Source organism: Anolis carolinensis, chromosome 1 (assembly GCF_035594765.1).
Source record: "Anolis carolinensis isolate JA03-04 chromosome 1, rAnoCar3.1.pri, whole genome shotgun sequence".
NCBI classification, from domain to species: domain Eukaryota; kingdom Metazoa; phylum Chordata; class Lepidosauria; order Squamata; family Dactyloidae; genus Anolis; species Anolis carolinensis.
In genome coordinates, this window is record NC_085841.1 from 260,090,894 (window position 1) to 260,100,011 (window position 9,118).

Consider the following 9,118-nt stretch of genomic DNA (forward strand, 5'->3'; position numbering starts at 1 on the left):
ACATGTTTTACAACAAATTTGACAGAAAAAGCAGTTCAATACGCAGTAATGTTATGTTGCAATTACAGTAGAGTCTCACTTATCCAACATAAACGGGCCAGCAGAACGTTGGATAAGCGAGCATGTTGGATAATAAGGAGGGATTAAGGAAAGCCTATTACACATCAAATTAGGTTATGATTTTACAAATTAAGCACCAAAACATCTTGCTTAACAACTAATTTGACAGAAAAAGTAGTTCAATACGCAGTGATGCTATGTAGTAATTACTGTATTTACGAATTTAGCACCAAAATATCATGATATATTGAAAACATTGGCTACAGAAATGCGTTGAATAATCCAGAACTTTGGATAAATAAGTGTTGGATAAGTGAGACTCTACTGTACTGTATTTACGAATTTAGCACCAAAATATCACGATATATTGGAAACATTAGCTACAAAAATGGCTTGGATAATCCAGAAACTTGGATAAGCGAGGCTTGGATAAGTGAGACTCTACTGTATCTGTGGAAGGTCCAGGGTGGGAGAAAGAACTCTTGTCTGTTGGAAACAGGTGTGAGTGTTGCAATCAATCACCTTGATTTGCATTGAAAAGCCTGGCAGTTTCAAGACCTGGCAGATTCCTGCCTGGGGGAATCCTTCGTTGGGAGGTGTTAGCCCAATCCCCCAATTTCAGGAGAATTCCAGACATGAGACAACCAGGGCCAGCTAACACCTCCCAACAAAGGATGCCCCAGGGGCCATCCAGTTCAACGCCCTTCTACCATGCAGGAAAAGCACAATCAAAGCACCCCTAACAGATGGCCAACCAGCCTTTGTAATAATAGCAACAGAAACCCCAGTTCAACTCCCTCTTGCCATGCAGGAAAGTCACAAAGCACTCCTTGAGTGGAGGGAGGGAAATAGAGTTTTGGAAGCAAGATGAGAGGGAAAGGATCTGGGCAGCAAGGGGGCTGAGGGACAAGGGCTTTTGTTGGCAAGGGAGGTGCGGGAGAGGGAGGGGGAGGGAAACTGAGCCCCCAGGGCTCCACTGGAGCACACTTTGAGAACCACTGCTTTATATCATTGGTATCTTAAGTTGTGTATGAGGAGCACCATGACTCTTAAAAGGGATGGGGGCTAAAATACTATTACTACAGTAGGTGGATTTTCCATGTTAAGTGTAATTGCAGCGGCAAGGCTTTTCAGTGCTAATCAAGGTGATTAATTGCAACATTCACACCTGCCTCCAACACACAAGAGTTCTTTCTCCCACCCTGGACTTTCCACAGATATATAAACCTCCCTTGCCTAGTTTCCAATATACCGTAACTCACAACCTCTGAGGATGCCTTCCATAGATGTGGACAAAACGTCAGGAGAGAATGCTTCTGGAACATGACCATACAGCCCAGAAAACTTACAGCAACTCAAGTGTGTTTTGCCAGCCCTTTTGCTCCCAGATGAAGCATATACAAACAAGCATCACTCAGATCAGTCCCATTGAAGGCACAAATAAAAAAGGTCAGGGCCTGTTGGGGCAAATACAATGGTATAATTCACCCCCTCCCCCACTGTATAGTTGATACATGACAAGCAGGAAGATCAGGGAAACTGCTACAGAAGCATGTACTTAGCACAGATTGGGTATTCCATATCCAAAATACCTGGAATCCGGAGTTCTTTTGTATTTTTTGGAGAACTGAAGCTGATAATGCTGTCACGGCTTCTCTTTTCTATTTCCGTTTTTGAAACTGCTCAGCAACACAGGTTTGAAATCAGTACCACAAGATGTGTGTTTTGCAAGCCCTCTTCCCGCCATCTGGGTTCTGGAAAGACCTTTGGGCACTGAGGAACAAATATCATCACTGAGATCTCCAGTCTGTGTTTTTATCTGATCATAATCGAGCAGACGATTCACATGTGTGTGTGTGTGGGGGGGGGGGGGGGGGGGTCTTAATATAGTGAATGAGAAGCTTATCAAAACGTTGAAAATCAAGTCAGAAGGACAGCAATGGCTCCCATAGTCAACAAATGCTTAGACAGCCACAAAAGGAGATCCTGGGACAGAAAAGGCCTGTCTCCTACAAGTGCCTGGAGGAGCTTTTTTCCTGAAACCAGTCAATCCAGCATACTTTCACCTAACTTCTGCAGAATGATTGCTTCTGCCCTGAAGTATTTAAATGGATTTCTTTTTCTAAAAAAAGAAACTACTGACATTTGAACTAAAGTGATACATGTTTAGTAAAGGTAAAGGTTTTCCCCTGACATTAAGTCCAGTCGTGTCCGGTTGATGCTCATCTCCATTTCTAAGCCAAAGAGCCAGTGTTGTCCATAGACACCTCCAAGGTCATGTGGCCACCAGAGCTGTACATACTGATCTACTCACATTTGAATGTTTTCAAACTGCTAGGCTGGCAGAAGCTGGGGTTAACAGCAGGAGCTCACCCCGCTCCCCAGATTCGAACCACCAACCTTTCGATCAGCAAGTTCAACAGCTCAGCGGTATAACCCGCTGCACCACTGGGATATAAACAAGGGATACATGTTTATTTGTTTAGAATTCATCACACGCTTCATATTGGTATAGGAATAACTTAACATATTGAATGAGAAACTTATCAAAACGCAGAAAAGAAGGTACAAGAACATAGTCAACAGGCCACAAACCCAGCCCCTAGGACAGAAATGGCATCACGTACACAAACAGGTCATGATTCAAATCTCCTGCCAGAATTGGGAAGGCAAATAGTGGCTACAGAGCTCAAGATAAGAGCATATACTCTGCTGAATAATGTGCAAGTAAAAGCATGCAGCAGGAAACAGAGTGCTCAGTGCTGAGCGTGGTTATAATTCCAGGGAGATGACCCAGGAGGCAAAATCTATATCCCATAGAGCCAGGCTCAAATACTGATGCTTCTTCCAAATTTCCTTGAGTTGTTCAACAAAAGCAGCTAAATGGTGACCATGGCAATGATGAAGGAAAATGTAATACTGAGGGCTACTACCAGAGCCGCAATAGTCACGCGTTTGGCTTTCTTGTCATATCTAGCTGCACCATCAGGATCTCCAGGGAGCCGCAATGGGTTAAACCCTTGTGCTGGCTGAATTGCTGACCTGAAAGTTGACTATTTGAATCTGTGAGACAGGGTGAGCTCCTGCCTGTCAGCCCCAGCTTCCCATGCGGGGACATGAGAGAAGCCTCCCACAGGATGCTAACGCATCCGAGTGTCCCCTGGGCAACGTTTCTGTAGACGTCCGATTCTCTCACACCAGAAGCAACTTGCAGTATGTTCTCAATTCGTTTCTAACATGATTTTTGAAGAATCAGGATCTCCATCAGTTTTACGGTCTTTTGACTGTACAGAGGGGGAGGGAAATAAAATTAGAATTTGAAATGGAAAACAACTTTGCACATCCTTTGAGTCTCTTTTAAGAAAAAAGTAGATGATGATTATGATGATAGTAACAACAACAACTTGAACTGCTCACTGCTTGAGGGAAATATTCATGACTTTACATCACAGGTAACATTTCCTTTGCACTGTTCTCAGACCTGTGAAAAAAGAAAATTCATCCTTTTCTGTGCAGATGTAGTCTTGTCTAGCCTGAGTTTCAGCTTTTATCCTTCATATTTTTACTATAGTCTTTCTTACAAATTTTGCTCAAGGTAAGATCCACTTTATGTTATTACTTATCCTTCTGAAGTTTCTTATTTGGTGGCACTGAGTTTTAAAGCGCTGAGCTGCTGAACTTGTGGACCAAAAGGTTCAAATCTGGGGAGGTTCAAATCCAGGGAGCAGAGTGAGCGCCCGTTGTTAGCCCCATCTTCTGCCAACCTAGCAGTTTGAAAACATGCAAATGTGAGTAGATCAATAGGTACCGCTCCGGCGGGAAGGTAACAGCGCTCCGTGCAGTCATGCCAGCCACATGACCTTGGAGGTGTCTCAGCTCTTCAGCTGAGAAATGGAGATGAGCATCAACCCCCAGAGTCGGACACGACTAGACTTAATGTCAGGGGAAAACCTTTACCTTTTACCTATCTAATGTACCATCGCTTGATAATACCTGTTAAAACTCTTTTGGTCAAATTCTTCTATGTTACAAAGCAACTATATTCTGAAAAACTATGGTTTTTCAGAATAATGTTGTTAGACCCCCAATCATTGTTATCTTGGCCCTCAGAACTTTCAAGCAAAACAAGTCATATACCTCTGCATGAATTTTTCCTTCACATTTTAGGAGCTGAATCATACAAAATGACCATCTGTGTTAGTCTTCTCAGCAGATTACACAATTTGTTCATAGGTCAAGATACCAGCAAAATGAAAAGAAAAGCATATTATGGCAGGTATTGTAAAATGGATGTTATTTGGGCCTTATGTAGGGGCAAAGGGATATAAATCTCTGCAGAAGTCTACCGTATGCCATGCAGCTGTGGACAAGTCTCCATAGGGACCACCAAATGAAGCAGCATTGCCCAAACACGAATCAAGAAGCATGAGAGGCACTGCAGACTAACTCAGCCAGAGAAGTCGGCCATAGCAGAGCACCTGATGATCCAACCTGGACACAGCATATTATTTGAAAACACAGAAATGCTGGACCACTCTCACAACTATCATGTCAGACTACACAGAGAAGCCATTGAAATCCACAAGCATGTGGACAATTTCAACAAAAAGGAGGAAACCATGAAAATGAACAAAATCTGGCTTCCAGTGTTAAAAAAACTCTAAAATCAGAACAGTAAATAAGGAACAACACTCTGAAAACAGGGGAATTCCAGTCATGAATCAATCAGGGGCAGCTAACACCTCTGAACAAAAGATTCCCCCAGGCAAGAAGAAGCCAGGACATGAATCTGGCAAGGCCAATAATGCTAATTAAGGTGATGAATTAAAACATTCACACTGGCCTCCAACAGATAAGAGTTCCTTCTCCCACCCTGGACCTTCCACAGATATATAAACCTTCCTTGCTTGGTTTTTTCCCTATATACCTCAGAACCTCTGAAGATGCCTGCCATAGATGTGATGTCGGGAGAGAATGCTTCTGGAACATGGCCCTACAGCTTGGAAAACACACAACAACCCTATGATTCCAGCCATGAAAGCCTTCGACAACACATTAAATCTACATTAATAAAAATAAATAAATAAAACAATTTTCCGCCAATCTTGGATACTGGGTACAATAAGATGGCATGGCAAAATGTTATGAGGCAAGACTTTCAAGCACATGCTAACAACTGCCATTAAGATCTCTAGTCAGTTCAGTCATATTGAAGGTACAAACAAAAAAGGACAGGTTAAAGCCTGTTCTGGCAAACATTAAAAGCAGTATGATTCATCATCCATCCTGTACAGTGGGCACAGAGAAAAAACAAACAGGAAAAGCAGGGAAACTGCCATAGAAGCATGTGTGTAGTACAGATTAAGTATCCGTTATCTAAAACGCTTGAGGCCACAAGTGTTTTAGACCTTTTCGAGAAATGAAACTGATGGTGGGTGGTTGTTACTGTCTCTTTTGGTTGCATCCTGCAAGTAGCGTGAAGAAGAACAAACCACAGACCACTTACTACAACACAGTCTGTGCCCTGCCACATGCACAATGGAGGACCTTCTTACAGCAACACCAGAGGCACTCCAAGGGGCCAGAACAATCATAATATATAAAAAAACACAAAGTTAAAACTTGGCAAACTTAGGAAATTTAGCATAATGCCAAGTTTTGAACTTTGTTTGTAGTTTTTAATGTATTATAATTGTATTCTCAATTCGCTTCTGACATGATAAATGAATAAATATACTGTCTCTTTTTTCTTTTCCTGCCACAATGTTGAAACCACTCAGCTAAGAACCAACCTAAGTTTTGAATAAGTGGCAGAAAATGTGTTTTGCCAACCCTGGTACTGGATGCGGTTTCTGGATCCCGCTCATGCAGCAGTGTCCTAGAGGTTAGGACAGGCATGGGCGAACGTCAGCTCTCCAGGTGTTTTGGACTTCAACTCCCACAATTCCTGGCCTCAGGCCCTTTCCTTTTCCCCCTTAAGCGGCTGAGGGCGAAAAGGAAAAGGCCTGAGGTCAAGAATGGTGGGAGTTGAAGTCCAAAACACCTGGAGGGCTGAAGTTTGCCCATGCCTGGGTTAGGACTATAGGACTATAACCTCAATTTTCTAGCCAAAACAGAAAAAAATGGCAATATCCTCAATTATAAAAAAGCAGATGCAGCAAAACCAACACATGTTTTAAGCAGCAGAGTGTATTAAACTCAAACTGTTTTGCTGAATTGAACTCTAACTATTGTGTTACTTATGCATATATGAGTAAAAGTTTAACCCTGCATTATATGCTTTAAGCAGCAGAGTAATTAAACTCAAACTGCTTTGTTATATGAACACATACTTGTGAGAATTTAATTCTGAAATATCTGTTTTAGAAGCACTACATTGCTACGTGTTTATATTTTGGTGGATGTATATGCATAATATTACTGTGACTTAACAGACACAACCTTTGGTTACCTCCTCTAACCAGGTTTGCCCATCTTCTTTCTTTACACCACTCCAGTTTCTAGCTGGGTTCTTCTGTCTTGAACAGGTGTGTATGATACGTTCTTTTGCACACTATAAGCGATGATGACATAATCATCTTTTGACATCAGAGAGCTATTCTAAGACATATATGGACAGTTTTAACAAATGTTGGAAATGTTTCTTGTGGAAATGGCCATATAGGATAAAAAGTCTCAAATGTTTTTGCCAGTGGTGCAGTGGGTTAATCTGCTGAGCCGGTTAACTTGCTATCTGAAAGGTCAGAGGTTCAAATCCAGTGATCAGGGCGAGCTCCCGCTGTTAGCCCCAGTTTCTGGCAACTTAGCAATTGGAAAACATGCAAATGTGAGTAGATCAATAGGTACCGCTCTGGTAGGAAGGTAATGGCGCTCTATGCAGTCATGCCGGCCACATGACCTTGGAGGTGTCTATGGACAATGCCGGATCATCAGCTTAGAAATGGAGATGAGCACCAACCCAGAGTTAGACATGACTAGACTTAATGTCAGGGGAAAACCTTACCTTTATCTAATGGTCTTGTGGAAATGGCCATATAGGATAAAATGTCTCAAGTATTTTTCTGTAAAATACCATCTGTACATTTTATGCAATGAACAATCTTTTATACAAAAAAAAGCATTGCATTTCTACAGCAGTTAATAAGTACTTTTTAAAAAATGTTAAAAGCAAGAGGAAAGCAGGTTTCACTTGAATTATTGTGGTCACAGAAAAAAAAAAAAAAAGCAGCTGCAGCTGTGGCATCATCTCTTAAGCAAACCAGCTCATATAACCATTGCATTGCAGGACAAGGCCTTGCATACAAAGATATACAGGTACCATCTCGTAGTTTAAGATCATCTGGGGAGGCCCTGCTCTCAGCCCCACCTTCCTCGCAGGCACGACTGGTGGGGACAAGAAACAGGGCTTTCTCAGTGGTGGCCCCTTGGCTTTGGAACTCCCTCCCTAGGGAACCTGTGCAATAAACAAACGGATATGGATCGATGGGAGTATAGGAATGGCCTGGTTTCTGCTTGTGGATCATGTGATTAATTATGAATGTTATTTTAAATGTTTTAATGGTTTTTACTTGAATTTTATGATTTTTTAAAATGTCTTTTATTGTTATACTATTATTATCAAGGCATTGAATAGCTAGCTGCCTTCTAAGTAAAGCTGTCTTGAGTCTCCTCCGGGGTAGAGAAAGATGGGATAGAAATACTGTAAACAAGCAAGCAAGTAAAAACAAACAAATAATAGTGCAACCAAAGAAAACACCATTTCAAAAAGTAGCAAGTCACAGGAGCTTTTGCCTATTTACCCTGTTACGTCAGCTCCACTGGCTGCCAATTTGCTTCCAAGCACAATTCAAAGTGCTGGCTTTAGCCTATAAATCCCTAAACAGTTCTGGTCCAGCTTATGAGCCGGTGGGTTCAGGGTTCTCTGGATAATGGTGAACTACAACTCCCAGATTAGAGGTCAACCACTCCCAAAGCAGGCCTGTATGAACAGTTTGGTCTGTGTGCCAAATTTGGTCCAGATCTCACATTAGCTGGATTCAGTGCTTTCTGTGTGCAGATGAACTATAACTCCCAAAATTAAAGTCCATTCCCACTAACCCTTGCAGTATGTTTAGTTGATCATCGCTAGTTGGATTAACAGTGCTCTCTGGCTGTAGGTCAAGTACAACTCCTGTAAATCGTGGTGAATTCTCCCCAAACCTCTTGTTCAGTTGCTGATCAATTCCTCTGTTAACTGTGTGCCATAGGAAAGGGTAGGAAAGGGTTACGGTAGAGGCAGTGGGCGGGGGCATGCAAATTCGGGAACTCTGGGATGTCCATTCTAGAGAAAAAAATAGAACATCTAGGATGAAATTGTCCCTGCATGGAAGTCTTCACTTGGGTGGGGGGCAGAATAGTGTTTTGGGGGGACTCTGGCAGGGTTTGGTCTACATGTTCATGGTGCTCACGATAATCTGTATGTCAGTGAAGGCGGGAGGCTGTGTGTGTAGGTGGACACCTCCATCACATGCACACATACACATTTTTCACTTTTATTATGTGTATAGAAGACAAGATTGTGTTTTACTGATATTGTTATTGTCTGAATATGGCAATGAATTATTGCCATAGTTTGTAAGCCACCCTGAATCCCCCTTTGAGGGTGAGACGTGTTGGGTATAAGTATAGTAAATACTTATAAGTACAGTAGAGTCTCGCTTATCCAACGTAAACGGGCCAGCAGAACGTTGGATAAGCGAATATGTTGGATAATAAGGAGAGATTAAGGAAAAGCCTATTAAACTTCAAATTAGGTTATGATTTTACAAATTAAGCACCAAAACATCATGTTGTACAACAAATTTGACAAAGTAGTTCAGTACACAGTAATGCTACGTAGTAATTACTGTATTTACGAATTTAGCACCAAAATATCATGATGTATTGAAAACATTGACTACCAAAATGCATTGGATAATCCAGAACGTTGGATAAGCGAGTGTTGGATAAGTGAGACTCTACTGTACTTATAAAATACTTATAAATACTTACTTATAGTAAATAAATAAATAACAATAAA